Consider the following 13,669-nt stretch of genomic DNA (forward strand, 5'->3'; position numbering starts at 1 on the left):
GCATCAGAAGAAGTTTACCTAATGTTCAGTGAATGCTGTGAAGCTTGGAAACCCAGAGGCCAAAGGAGCCCCAAGAGACTCACCTAAAAATCACAGTAATGGAGTTGCAGTGGTAACCCCCTAGTTGTGATTGGCTGTTAGAAATTACATCATTATTACACAGAGTCTGAAGTCAAAATGGTACTGATCTTCAATCTCTCTGCAGAGAGATAATAAATGAAAGAAAAGAAAAACATCACCAACAAAAATATCCCACAGTTAGAGGTAGTTCTCCAACTTAAACTGGTTTCATCCTAAAACAATATGCTATAAGTCAAATTAAAAAAAAAATAAAAGCAATTGCAATTGACTTATTTTTAGAGCTCTATTACAAAACAGATTCACCTATTTTTTTTCTATTCTTTATGAATGAACAAGCTCAAAAGATAGGATATGTGAGGTTCCTTTAACATTCATCTTGAAGCAGTATGCTTTTTCAGTCAGATCACTGATGCTAGGGCATATGGCTGGGCTCTGAGACCTGTCCTACAGTAGATCCATGAGGGATTTAAATGGAGGGAATGCTGTGCAAATGTTCACTTTATTGCTATGTTAAGATGAGCTTGGCTTTAAACTCCCACAGTCTGTGCCTTGTTGAATTATGCTGGACTACGTGTGTAGTTTAAGACCTTACTTGGCACATTTAACTTAAACTCAAGACTAGAAGCATGTCTGCTCTTCTCACTTTTCCTGAAGTCTGTACTAGGATATTTAGATTTTCTCACCCTACTGGCAAAAGAATTCTCAAAGGAAAAACCAAGATAGAAAAAACTAAGAACTAGAGCAGAGTCAGCTTAAAATTCTCAGTTTATACTTCTTCCACCTGAACTCAACTCTGGTGGGTCAACAAATATTTTCTGTAAATGTCCAGATAATAAATGCAAATCCAGATTTGTGGGCTATAAGACCATTGTTGCAACCACTCATCTTTGCCATGGCAGCATGAAAGCAGCCAGAGACGATTCATAACAAATGAGCATAGTCAGGTTTGATGTGGAACAGGATGGATGTGGCCTATTTTGCTGATCATTTTAGGTCTTTAGCAGATGTAGACTGCTCCTCCTAGTATGAGGGTTCTCCAGGCCATCTCTGTGATGGAATTGAAAGAGAGGAAAAGGAGAGACGATTTAACAAACAAGAACAATCCTCAAAGGGAAAACGAAAAAAACAAAAACAAAAAAACCCACAACCTCTTTCTTCTTCTTACTAATATTTCTGACCCTTAACTCTTTGGTGGCCTAATTTTATTTCTTTGAAGCATTCAGAGCTTGAGCTGGCAGAAAAAGCTGAGCTGGTGAGCTTCAGCTTTTGGTTAAAATGTGCAGTCAGTACTATACTAAGGAGGTTTTTTGCTTCAGTAGAACCCTAAACCTATAATTTGATCATCTGCCCACTTTTGCAGTGTAATCCTCACAAAAACCATATTCAACTCCCTCTAAAAGTAAGAGCATACTACATTACATAAAACTTTCTAAAGTTCATGTGAAATTAAATACAGTAACATAGAACCAATCACAGAAAATAGATTTAATACGATTTTATATTAAAGATTACACCACAGTCTTTCTTTTTGATAGTCCCTAAATTAACTTTTTTCATGGTGTTAAGTCAAAAGGTGGAATTATCAGGAAAATTATCAGTAATTAAGCAGAAACCTTGACAAGCATTTTTATTCCTTGAACTGGTTAAAGGTCTTTCAGCTAGGTTGAAAAAATTGAGAAAAAATGTTTTGGGCTATAGTTTTCTTTTCCCGTTTATCTAAAGAGAAGGTAAATTGGCTTCCTTAAATGCTCATTTCACCAGCCCCAGCAGCTTCATTCTATGCATTGAAATTATTTCAGGCATGACTGCCTTTAAAATGCATGAACCCATGTTTGCCCTCAATGTTCCAGTCTTTGATCTTTCACCACTGATTTTTCTACATCATCAAAAATCCTCAAAACTTCTGCATGAGTAGTGGTCAGACCCACAGGCACACTGCAGAATTTGATCTTGAAACCACAAAATTAAAAGTCTTTACATCTCAGCCTCTCGTCCTGCACTTGTTTAAACAAATTCATAACACTTTGGGGTGGCTTTTGCTGTTACTCAGTAAATTATACATTATACCGCTTTTAATGTTTTAAATGAGAGAACTGACAGTCAAAATAGAGAATGCCAATTAACACTGAATTTTTATTTTATCAATATTTTCAAGGATTTAAAACATTAGAGATGAAGTGTGATTCTAAAGTGTGACTTTTGTCACAAACCCAAATTCCCACATCCACATGGCTCCTGTCCTTCTATTCAGTTCAACAAATGTTTATTATGTGACTACCATATATCTGATGTAAAGCCATATAAAAATTGGAAAGACACATCCTCTGCCTTCCAGGAGCATGAAATTTAGGAAGGTAATTAGAGTATGTGTTTTATAAAATTATTCAGTTTATTTGTATCACTTTAGTGTAATTGATTTTTTAAAAACAAGACCTTCAAAGTAATAAATCTTATGAGAAAATAAACCTTATTGTTTAGATTAGAGGAGAGTTACCTCCTTTTACCTGCTTAGTCTCACTGTCCCCTGTCCCAACTGTTGAATACCTTATAGACAGATATCAGTGCTTTAAAATGGAAAAACTCTAGAAAAAGAGACCAAAACATTAAACTGAACTTGTAAACTGAGAAAGCATAAGGCACAAGCTGGGAAGCTAAATTACATATGTTCATTTCTTACCTCTGTAACAGTTTATTAATTAGGATTCCATTGCAAATGGCAGAAACCAAAGTAAATTAGTGGAGGAGAACTAATTTATTCTTGAAATACATAACTGTTGGAAAACCAGATCATGGGAAAGAGGGTAGTTTCAAGAATCAAGATTTACCATCAAGTCTTTTCCATTTCATCTTTGTCTCTGTTTGTCTCTGGCTTATCTCCATTATCCCTCACACTTGACTTGCGTTAATCACAGCTATCAAGAACAAAGTTTTATATCATGAACATTTTATATTGGAGAGGCCTTTACAGATATCTTAATCCCCTCACTTTCTAAAATTCCAAAGAAGAAATTTGATTGGTTCAATTTGGGACAGATTCACATTCCAAAACAAATAAACTATGTATATAAATACAGCGGTACATCATGTGGTCATGTAAGTATAACAAAGGGAGGGCTCCCAGGAAAAATGTAAGATGACCACTGATAAAGACCTCTGTAGTAATCAACTTCAAGCATAAAAAACCTAACTACTGCAAACAGCTTAAGTATTAATAAACGAAAACATCATAAGTAAAATCACCATAAATAGTTGTTGATTTGCAATTCGAATGCAGAAATAAATTAAACAGCTGTAATATATTATGTCTCCATTCATTATCTTGACATGTTCATATGCCTTGGCTTTGTTCCTACTGAAACTAGGAAGACATTTCATATTTATATGAGCTTTTCTGAAGTAGTTTGAGGAAATTTTAAGTTACAGAACAGTATGTGGATGCAGTTGAGAGGAAATTTCTTTTTTCTTGATGAAAGCATCATTATCATCATACTTATAACAATTCATGAAAATGTCAACTGTAATTCAGTTTTCTTTTACTCCATCAATTTACTCTTCAGTAGTAGACAATGGTGGGCTTTCATTAGAGGGAGTAAACCAGAGAATGCATGTGTTATGTATAAAATGTATTGGACCTAATATAGAGCGAATCAGTGCTATTGTTGACTGGAAATGGCATAGCCTTGCCTAAAGAGTTTTTCTTTGTAAGACTATTTATAATATTAATAGTTTTACTTTATCTGTATTTGAAAAATGAATGTTTTTAAGATCTTGGTTAATCCTTCATGAAAGTATTCTTAAATACATTCGATATTTAACTGAGTCCTCTAAATAGTCCCTGAATGGAGAACCTTATAACCTCAGAAGAGAAAACAAATCAGATTCCTCAATTTATAAAAAGTAGAACTTAGAAAAAATTCACTTACTATAGTAATTCCTAAATAAAGTCTCAGACTCACCTCTCGTTTATGAGGGTAGAGATTGGAAAGAGCAGCCTTGTAATAACTTGGTCTTATTTCTGAAGGCCTCACAAACTGTTCATTACTTTCAAAAGATATTTTGAGGGTGAATATGACAACTACATTAAATACTATTAGAAAAAGTTTTTACTCTTTGTAAGTTGTTTACATTATAAATGTTTGTGAAAGGGTTTGTCCCCAAATATATTGCGAATACAGCCAGTTCTAATATAAGATGGCATATGTATTCCTAAAAATCACTATGTTGTGTAAAATTGCACACTAGAAAACGCAGAGCCTGTTGGAAAAATGGGGTTGGGTCACAACACTTAAGAACTTCATTAACAACACATTTAAGAAAAGACAGGAACCTAATAAAAACAGCAGCATACTTTCACACATGGTAAATGATTCAGAAATACATGAATATTGCTCCCAAAATGGTACTTTACATTGTAAATGGTCTGAAGTTTGTTTGTAGATGTGGGCATAAGAAACTACACTTGTTTTCTATTGTGTGCATGGTAATCACCACAAACTTCATGGTTTGAAACAGCACCTGTTTATTAATCTTGTGGTTCTATAGACCAGATGTCCAGGCACAGCTTAACTGAATTTTCTGCCCAGAGTCTCACAGGCTGAAATCAAGGTGTCAACTGAGGTAGTGATATCTACTAAAGCTCTTGTCCTCTTCCACTCAGTATGTAAGCAGGCCAGATTTTGGGGTTGCAGGATTGAGGTCTCAGCTCCTGGAGGCCACCCTTCCCCACAGGCAGCTCATAACGCAGCAGGAGAGGAGGAGCTCTAACTTCCTTCATCTCTGACCTTGAGACCCTCTTTTTAAAGCCTCACATGATTAGGTAAGGCTCACCCAGAATGATCTACTTTAAATCAGTTTAAGTTAACTGATTAACAAACTTAATTATATTGGAAAATTTCCTTCACCTTTACCATACGATGTATCATGATCATGGGAGAGATAACCCATCACCTCTCACATGTTTTATTTATTAGAAGCAAGTTACAAGTCCCTCCCACTAAAGAGAAGGGATTAATACAAACATATGAGTCATTGGAGGCCATCTTTGAATTCTATTAGAACAGTTGCAGCTTGTGAGTTATTGTTAAGTGGTGATAGGAGAGCTACATGAAATTGGATGAAAAATTTTAACACAAGATGTGGATCAACGGGGATTATAACACATGTAGTGAATGGAGGTAGCTGGTAGATGTTTGAGGTGCATGTGTGTGTTTTGTGAATTCCTACCCAGTAGCTCAGTGCAGCTGTGTGCAGTTTTCTGCATTCAGCTATTGTTTCTCACAGATGAAATCATGCATGAGCAAATGCAAAATTCGTATTATGCTCAGAGTTTTCCTTAATATATCAGTCGTGTTGGGACTAATGTGCTTTTTTTTTTTTTTTTTTTTGTGGTACGCGGGCCTGTCACTGTTGTGGCCTCTCCCGTTGTGGAGCACAGGCTCCGGACGCGCAGGCTCAGCGGCCATGGCTCACGGGCCCAGCTGCTCCGCGGCAAGTGGGATCCTCCCGGACCGGGGCACGAACCCGTGTCCCCTGCATCGGCAGGCGGACTCTCAACCACTGTGCCACCAGGGAAGCCCTAATGTGGATTTTTAAAACAAACATTATAGCAGAATGAACTATACATATTTATCTTTCTATTGCCTTCAATACCTAAAAGAACGTTGGCGTAGAATGGAAATTTTGTAGTACATTTTAAATTGAATAGAGTTGGAATAGTTTTTGGATTTGAGATAGATACACAAATGGGCTTTATTTCAATCCATCAAGTCCTTGCTGAATTGTGGTCATGGCTCCAATGAGACAAAGAAGAAGAGAAATGGGATGGATATGCGGTTTATCTACATAATGATGTAGAACTTACAGAGAACAAATGAGAAGAGTTCAGGAAAATATATTGTAAAGGCAGTGTGGTACAGTTTGGATACCTGAGTTCTAATTTAAAGCTAACCACTATAATATTTATTATGTGTATTTTGCCTTGGTTTTAAAATGTGTTTGGTACAAGAGAGTTTCTGAAAGTAAATGAGTTTCTGTAACAGAAAATTTCAGAAACACATAAATAGGTTTGTCTCTATCTCTCACTTGATCTTTTATAAAATGTTGCCCAGCTATCAAGGCTCCACTCTAGTTAAGAAATTTCAGTGTATTCCCCCAATAGCACTTCCTCTGCAGAAAAACAATCAGGAACCTAAGCAAAAACAGGTTAAGTGTCAAAACAAGCTAAGTCAAGAATAGCTTACATCTCTGAAACAACAATATTAAAAATGCCTCATTTGTGGATCATCCTACGTGACTATTTCAGGAGTGTGAAAAAGAATAAGAAGACATTCCTCTTTGAAGATGACTGGTGACCATATACTTAATCAAAATTAGCACCAAATTACCACTGACATAACTAAAATAAGATTATTTCAATTAGCCTTTGTGAAATACGGTAAGGAAATAGCATCAAAACAACACACATTTGAGAATTTTGTGCATTATACTAGTGTGGTGGGATTTGGCTAAATTAAGTGCCAAAGTATAATTTAATAAACACAAAGAAAAAGCTTTCCTAGAATGTATGGGGTATGTGTGGGGTTGAGAATAAAAACTACTCAATAGAAAAAGTATAAGGAAAAATATGCAGTGGCTAAGAAATGTAAGAATAAACATGAAAATAAGAATATGTTTGTAAATTATTGAAATAAAGGTTAATTTTGTAAAATTTTTAATGAGAGTCAGTGACCCCCAAACAAGTTCAAAAACAAATAACAACTAAATGCTGTTTGCATCTAAAAGAAAATGTCATTTAAAAATAATAATAGAGGGATGAATAACTGCCCATATAGGTAATACAAACAGAAAAAAAAAATAATGCCAGTGACAAATACTAGTAATGTTAGACAAAGCATAATTCTGGTAAAAAGCATTTGTATTTCCTTCAACAAATAGTTACATAGTGCCTATTATAGCCAGTAATAGAGAGGAGCTGAACATCTAACCTATTGAGTCCAGACAAAACACTCTGTGGTCTTACCTTACCCTCAACCATCTCTTATCTAGCAATCTGGTGGCCAGGCTTTATCACCTCTGTCCTTTCCTAAATAATCGTAGGCATCCAACATTTCTGTCATAGTGGTCATGGAGCTACACCATAAGCATCCCCCTGCTCTCCACAAGAAGCAGCTATAATCAGGAATACACATAATCTCTGCAAATGTGTTGTTCTAGAAATTACAAGTATTGTTTGACAGTCACTGAAAAAGTTAACTCCTGGTTGTATAGCCTAGGCAACTGTTTAGTAATATAATCTTCCACCCACTTATGAATAAAGCTATTATAAAATTCCTGGATTTTAAAACATTTTATATAAGCTTAGGAAGAAAACAATAAACTTTAAAAATATGAGACAATCAATTAAACTTGAATGCTAATTGGAGTTTGGATGATATTACAGAATGATTATTTTTTAAGTTTAATAATAGCATTGTGGCTACATTAAAACCTGTATTTATCTTTTAGAAACTCTGTAGACACAAGGACAGTAGAAAATGGGGAGTATGTGAGAGAAGTTAGTAAAGGAGTAGATGAAACAAGATTTGCCTGTATTGAATTTTTAACATCTTTATTAGAGTATAAATGCTTTACAATGGTGTGTTAGTTTTTGCTTTATAACAAAGTGAATCAGTTATACATATACATAAGTCCCCATATCTCTTCCCTCTTGCATCTCTCTCCCTCCCACACTCCCTATCCCACCACTCTAGGTGGTCACAAAGCACTGAGCTGATCTCCCTGGGCTATGCGGCAGCTTCCCACTAGCTATCTATTTTACGTTTGGTAGTGTATATATCTCCATGTCACTCTCTCACTTTGTCCCAGCTTACGCTTCCCCCTCCCCATATCCTCAAGTCCACTCTCTAGTAGGTCTGCATATTTATATCTTTATTCCCGTCTTGCTCCTAGGTTCTTCTTACCATTTTCTTTTCTTTTTTTCTTTTTTCTTAGATTCCATATATGTGTGTTAGCATGTGGTATTTGTTTTTGACTTTCTGATTTACCTCACTCTGTATGACAGTCTCTGCGTCCATCCACCTCATTACAAATAACTCAGTTTTGTTCCGTTTTATGGCTGAGTAATATTCCATTGTGTATATGTACCACATCTTCTTTATCCATTCATCCGATGATGGACACTTAGGTTGCTTCCATGTCCTGGCTATTGTAAATAGAGCTGCAATGAACATTTTGGTACATGACTTTTTTTGAATTATGGTTTTCTCAGGGTATATGCCCAGTAGTGGGATTGCTGGGTCGTATGGTAGTTCTATTTTTCATTTTTTAAGGAACTTCCATACTGTTCTCCATAGTAGCTGTATCAATTTACATTCCCACCAACAGTGCAAGAGGTTTCCTTTTTCTCCACACCTTCTCCAGCATTTATTGTTTCTAGATTTTTTGATGATGGCCATTCTGTCTGGCGTGAGATGATATCTCATTGAGATGATATCTCATTTGCTTTGCATTTCTCTAATGATTAATGATGCTGGGTATTCTTTCATGTGTTTGTTGGCAATCTGTATATCTTCTTTGGAGAAATGTCTATTTAAGCCTTCTGCCCATTTTTGGATTGGGTTGTTTGTTTTTTTGATATTGAGTTGAATGAGTTGCTTTTATGTTTTGGAGATTAATCATTTGTCCGTTGTTTCATTTGCAAATATTTTCTATCACTCTGAGGGTTGTCTTTTGGTCTTGTTTATGGGTTCCTTGCTGTGTAAAAGCTTTTAAATTTCATTAGGTCCCATTTTTTATTTTTGTTTTTATTTCCATTTCTCTAGGAGGTGGGTCAAAAAGGACCTTGCTGTGATTTATGTCATAGAGTGTTCTGCTTATATTTTCCTCTAAGAGTTTGATAGTTTCTGGCCTTACATTTAGGTCTTTAATCCATTTTGAGCTTATTTTTGTGTATGGTGACAGGGAGTGTTCTAATTTGATTCTTTTACATGTAGCTGTCCACTTTTTCCAGCACCACTTATTGAAGAGGCTGTCTTTTCTCCACTGTATATTCTTGCCTCCTTTATCAAAGATAAGGTGATCATATGTGTGTGGGTTTATCTCTGGGCTTTCTCTCCTGTTACATTGATCTATATTTCTGTTTTTATGCCACTACCATACTGTCTTGATTACTGTAGCTTTGTAGTATAGCTCGAAGACATGGAATCTGATTCCTCCAGACCGTTTTTCTTTCTCAGGATTGCTTTGGCTATTAGGGGTCTTTTGTGTTTCCATACAAGTTGTGATTTTTTTTTGTTCTGGTTCTCCGAAAAATACCAGTGGTAGTTTGATAGGGATTGCATTGAATCTGTAGATTTCTTTGGGTAGTAGCATCATTTTCACAATGTTGATTCCTCCAATCCAAGAACATGGTATATCTCTCCATCTATTTGTATAATCTTTAATTTCTTTCATTAGTGTCTTATAATTTTCTGCATACAGGTCTTTTTGTCTCCTTAGGTAGGTTTATTCCTAGATATTTATTCTTTTTGTTGCAATGGTAAATGGGAGTGTTTTCTTAATTTCACTTTCAGATTTTTCATCATTAGTGTATAGGAATGCTAGAGATTTCTGTACATTAATTTTGTATCCTGCTACTTTACCAAATTCATTGATTAGCTCTAGTAGTTTTCTGGTAGAATCTTTAGGATTCTTTGCGTATAGTATCATGTCATCTGCAAACAGTGACAGATTTACTTCTTTTCTGAATTGGATTCCTTTTATTTCCTTTTCTTCTCTGTTTGCTGTGGCTAAAACTTCCAAAACTATGTTGAATAAGAGTGGTGAGAGTGGGCAACCTGTCTTGTTCCTGATCTTAGTGGAAATGGTTTCAGTTTTTCACCATTGAGGACGATGTTTGCTGTGGGTTTGTCATATATGGCCTTTATTATGTTGAGGAAAGTTCCCTCTATGCCTACTTTCTGCAGGGTTTTTATCATAAATGGGCTTTGAATTTTGTTGAAAGCTTTCTCTACATCTATTGAGATGATCATATAGCTTTTCTCCTACAATTTTTTAATATGGTGTATCATGTTCATTGATTTGCATATATTGAAGAATCCATGGATTCCTGGAATAAAACCCACTTGATCGTAGTGTATGACCCTTTTTAATGTCCTGTTTGGTTCTTTTTGCTAGTATTTTGTTGAGGATTTTTGCATCTATATTCATCAGTGATATAGGCCTGTAGTTTTCTTTCTTTGTGACATCCTTGTCTGGTTTTGGTGTCAGAGTGATGGTGGCCTTGTAGAATGAGTTTGGGAGTGTTCCTCCCTCTGCTATATTTTGGAAGAGTTTGAGAAGGATAGGTGTTAGCTCTTCTCTAAATGTTTGATAGAATTTTCCTGTGAGGCCATCTGCTTCTGGGCTTTTGTTTGTTGGAAAATTTTTAATCACAGTTTTAATTTCAGTGCTTGTGATTTTTCTGTTCATATTTTCAATTTCTTCCTGGTTCAGTCACAGAAGGTTGTGCATTTCTGAGAATTTGTCCATTTCCTCCAGGATGTCCATTTTATTGGCATAGCATTGCTTGTAGTAATCTCTCATGATCCTTTGTATTTCTGCAGTGTCAGTTGTTACATCTCCTTTTTCGTTTCTAATGGTATTGATTTGAGTCTTCCCCTTTTTTTCTTGATGAGTCTGGCTAATGGTTTATCAATTTTGTTTATCTTCTCAAACAACCAGCTTTTAGTTTTGTTGATATTTGCTATCGTTCCCTTCATTTCTTTTTCATTTATTTCTGATCTGATTTTTATGATTTCTTTCCTTCTGCTAACTATGGGTTTTTTTGGTTCTTCTTTCTCTAATTGCTTTAGGTGTAAGGTTAAGTTGTTTATTTGAGATGTTTCTTGTTTTTTAAGGTAGGATTGTATTGCTATAAATTTACCTCATAGGACTGCATTTGCTGGATCCCATAGATTTTAAGTTATTGTGCTTTCATTGTCATTTGTTTCTAGCTATTTTTTGATTTCTCCACTGATCTATTGGGTATTAAGTAGTGTGTTGTTTACCCTACATGTGTTTGTATTTCTTACAGAATTTTTCCTCTAATTGATATATAGTCTCATAGCGTTGTGGTCAGAAAAGATACTTGATAAGATTTCAATTTTCTTAAATTTACCACGGCTTGATTTGTGACCGAAGATATCATCTTGCGAGATCTCATGGAGAATGTATCATGAGCACTTGAAAAGAATGTGTATTCTGTTTTCTTTGATGGAATGTACTATAAATATCAGTTAAGTCCACCTTACTTAATGTATCATTTAAAGCTTGTGTTTCCTTATTTATTTTCATTTTGGGTGATCTGTCCATTGGTGAAAGTGAGGTGCTAAAATCCCCTACTATCATTGTGTTAAGTCAATTTCCCCTTTTATGGCTGCTAGTATTTTCCTGATGTTTTGAGGTGCTTCTATGTTGAGTGCATAAATATTTACAATTGTTATACCTTCTTCTTGGATCGATCCCTTGATCATTATGTAGTGGCCTTCTTTGTCTCCTGTAATAATCTTTATTTTAAACTCTATTTTGTGTGATATGAGAATTGCTACTGCAACTTTCTTTTGTTCTCCATTTGCATGGAATATCTTTTTCCATCCCCTCACTTTTAGCCTGTATGTGTCCCTAGGTCTGAAGTGCATCTCTTTTAGACAGCATATATATGGGTCTTGTTTTTGTATCCATTCAGCCAATCTATGTCTTTTAGTCAGAGCATTTAATCCATTTACGTTTAAGGTAATTATTGAAATGTATGTTCCTATTACCATTTTCTTGATTGTTGTGGGTTTGTTATTGTAGGTCTTTTACTTCTCTTGTGTTTCCTGACTAGAGACGTTCCTTTAGCATTTGTTGTAAATCTGGTTTGGTAGTGTTGAATTCTCTTAGTTTTCCGTGTCTGTAAAGCTTTTAATTTCTGGGCCAAATCTGAATGAGATGCTTGCTGGGTAGAGTAATCTTTGTTGTAGGTTTTTCTCCTTCATGACTTTAAATATGTCCTGCCAGTGCCTCTGGATTGCAGAGTTTCTGCTGAAAGATCAGGTGTTAACCTTATGGGGATTCCCTTATGTGTTACTTGTTGTTTTTCCCTTGCTGCTTTTATTATTTGTTCTGTGTATTTAATTTTAATTTTTGATAGTTTGATTAATATGTGTCTTGGCATGTTTCCCTTTGGATTTATCCTGTATGGGACTCTCTGTGCTTTCTGAACTTGATTAACTATTTCCTTTACCATATTAGGGAAGTTTTCATCTATAATCTCTTCAAATATTTTCTCAGTCCCTTTCTTTTTCTCTTTTCTTCTGGGACCCATATACTTTGAATGTTGGTGCATTGAATGTCCCAGTGGTCTCTGAGACAATCCTCAGTTCTTTTCATTCTTTTTTCTTTATTCTGCTCTGCAGTACTTATTTCCACTCTTTTATCTTCCAGGTGAGTTATCCGTTCTTCTGCCTCAGTTATTCTGCTATTGGTCCCTTCTAGAGAATTTTTAATTTCATTTATTGTGTGTTCATCACTGTTTGTTTGCTCTTTAGTTCTTCTAGGTCCTTGTTAAACGTTTCTTGTATTTTCCCCATTCTGTTTCCAACATTTTGGATCATCTTTACTATCATTATTCTGAATTCTTGTTCAGGTAGATTGCCTATTTACTCTTCATTTGTTAGGTCTGGTGGGTTTTTGCCTTGCTCCTTCATCTGCTGTGTGTTTCCCTGTCTTCTCATTTTGTTTAACTTTCTGTGTTTGGGGTCACTTTTTCACAGGCTGCAGTTCGTAGTTTCCATTGTTTTTGGTGTCTGTCCCTGGTGGCTAAGGCTGGTTCAGTGGGTTGTGTAGGCTTCCTGGTAGAGGGGACTAGTGCTTGTGTTCTGGTGGATGAGGCTGGATATTGTCTTTCTGGTGGGCAGATCCACATCTGGTGGTGTGTTTTGTGTTGTCTGTGGCCTTATTATGATTTTAGGCAGTCTCTGTGCTAATGGATGGGGTTGTGTTCTTGTCTTGCTAGTTGTTTGGCATAGGGTGTCCTGCACTCTATCTTGCTGGTCATTGAGTGGAGCTGGGTCTTGGTGTTGAGATGGAGATCTCTGGGAGATGTTCACCATTTGATATTATGTGGAGCTGGGTGTCCTGAACTTGGCTGTCCCACCTCAGTGGCACAGCCCTGACACCTAGCTGGGGCACCAAGAAACTGTGCTCCACATGGCTCAGAATAAAAGGGCTGAAAAAAAAGAAAGAATGAAGAAGATAAAATAAAATAAAGTAAAATAAAATAAATTTATTTAAATAAAACATAATTATTAAGAAAAAAATTATTGAAACCATTAAAAAAAAACAAAAATGGACAGACAGAATCCTAGGACAAATAGTAAAAGCAAAGCTATGCAGACAAAATCACACAGAGAAGCATACATGTACACACTCACAAAAAGAGAAAAAGCGAAAAATATATACATATCGTTGCTCCCAAAGTCCACCTCCTCAATTTGGGATGATTTGTTGTCTTTCCAGGTAATCCACAGATGCAGGGTACATCAAGTTGATTGTGTAGATTTAATCTGCT

The sequence above is a fragment of the Delphinapterus leucas genome, chromosome 13 (genome assembly GCF_059928025.1).
Source record: "Delphinapterus leucas isolate spDelLeu-1000000601 "Yukka" chromosome 13, BTC_Dleu_Yukka2, whole genome shotgun sequence".
In the NCBI taxonomy this organism is placed as follows: Eukaryota; Metazoa; Chordata; class Mammalia; order Artiodactyla; family Monodontidae; genus Delphinapterus; species Delphinapterus leucas.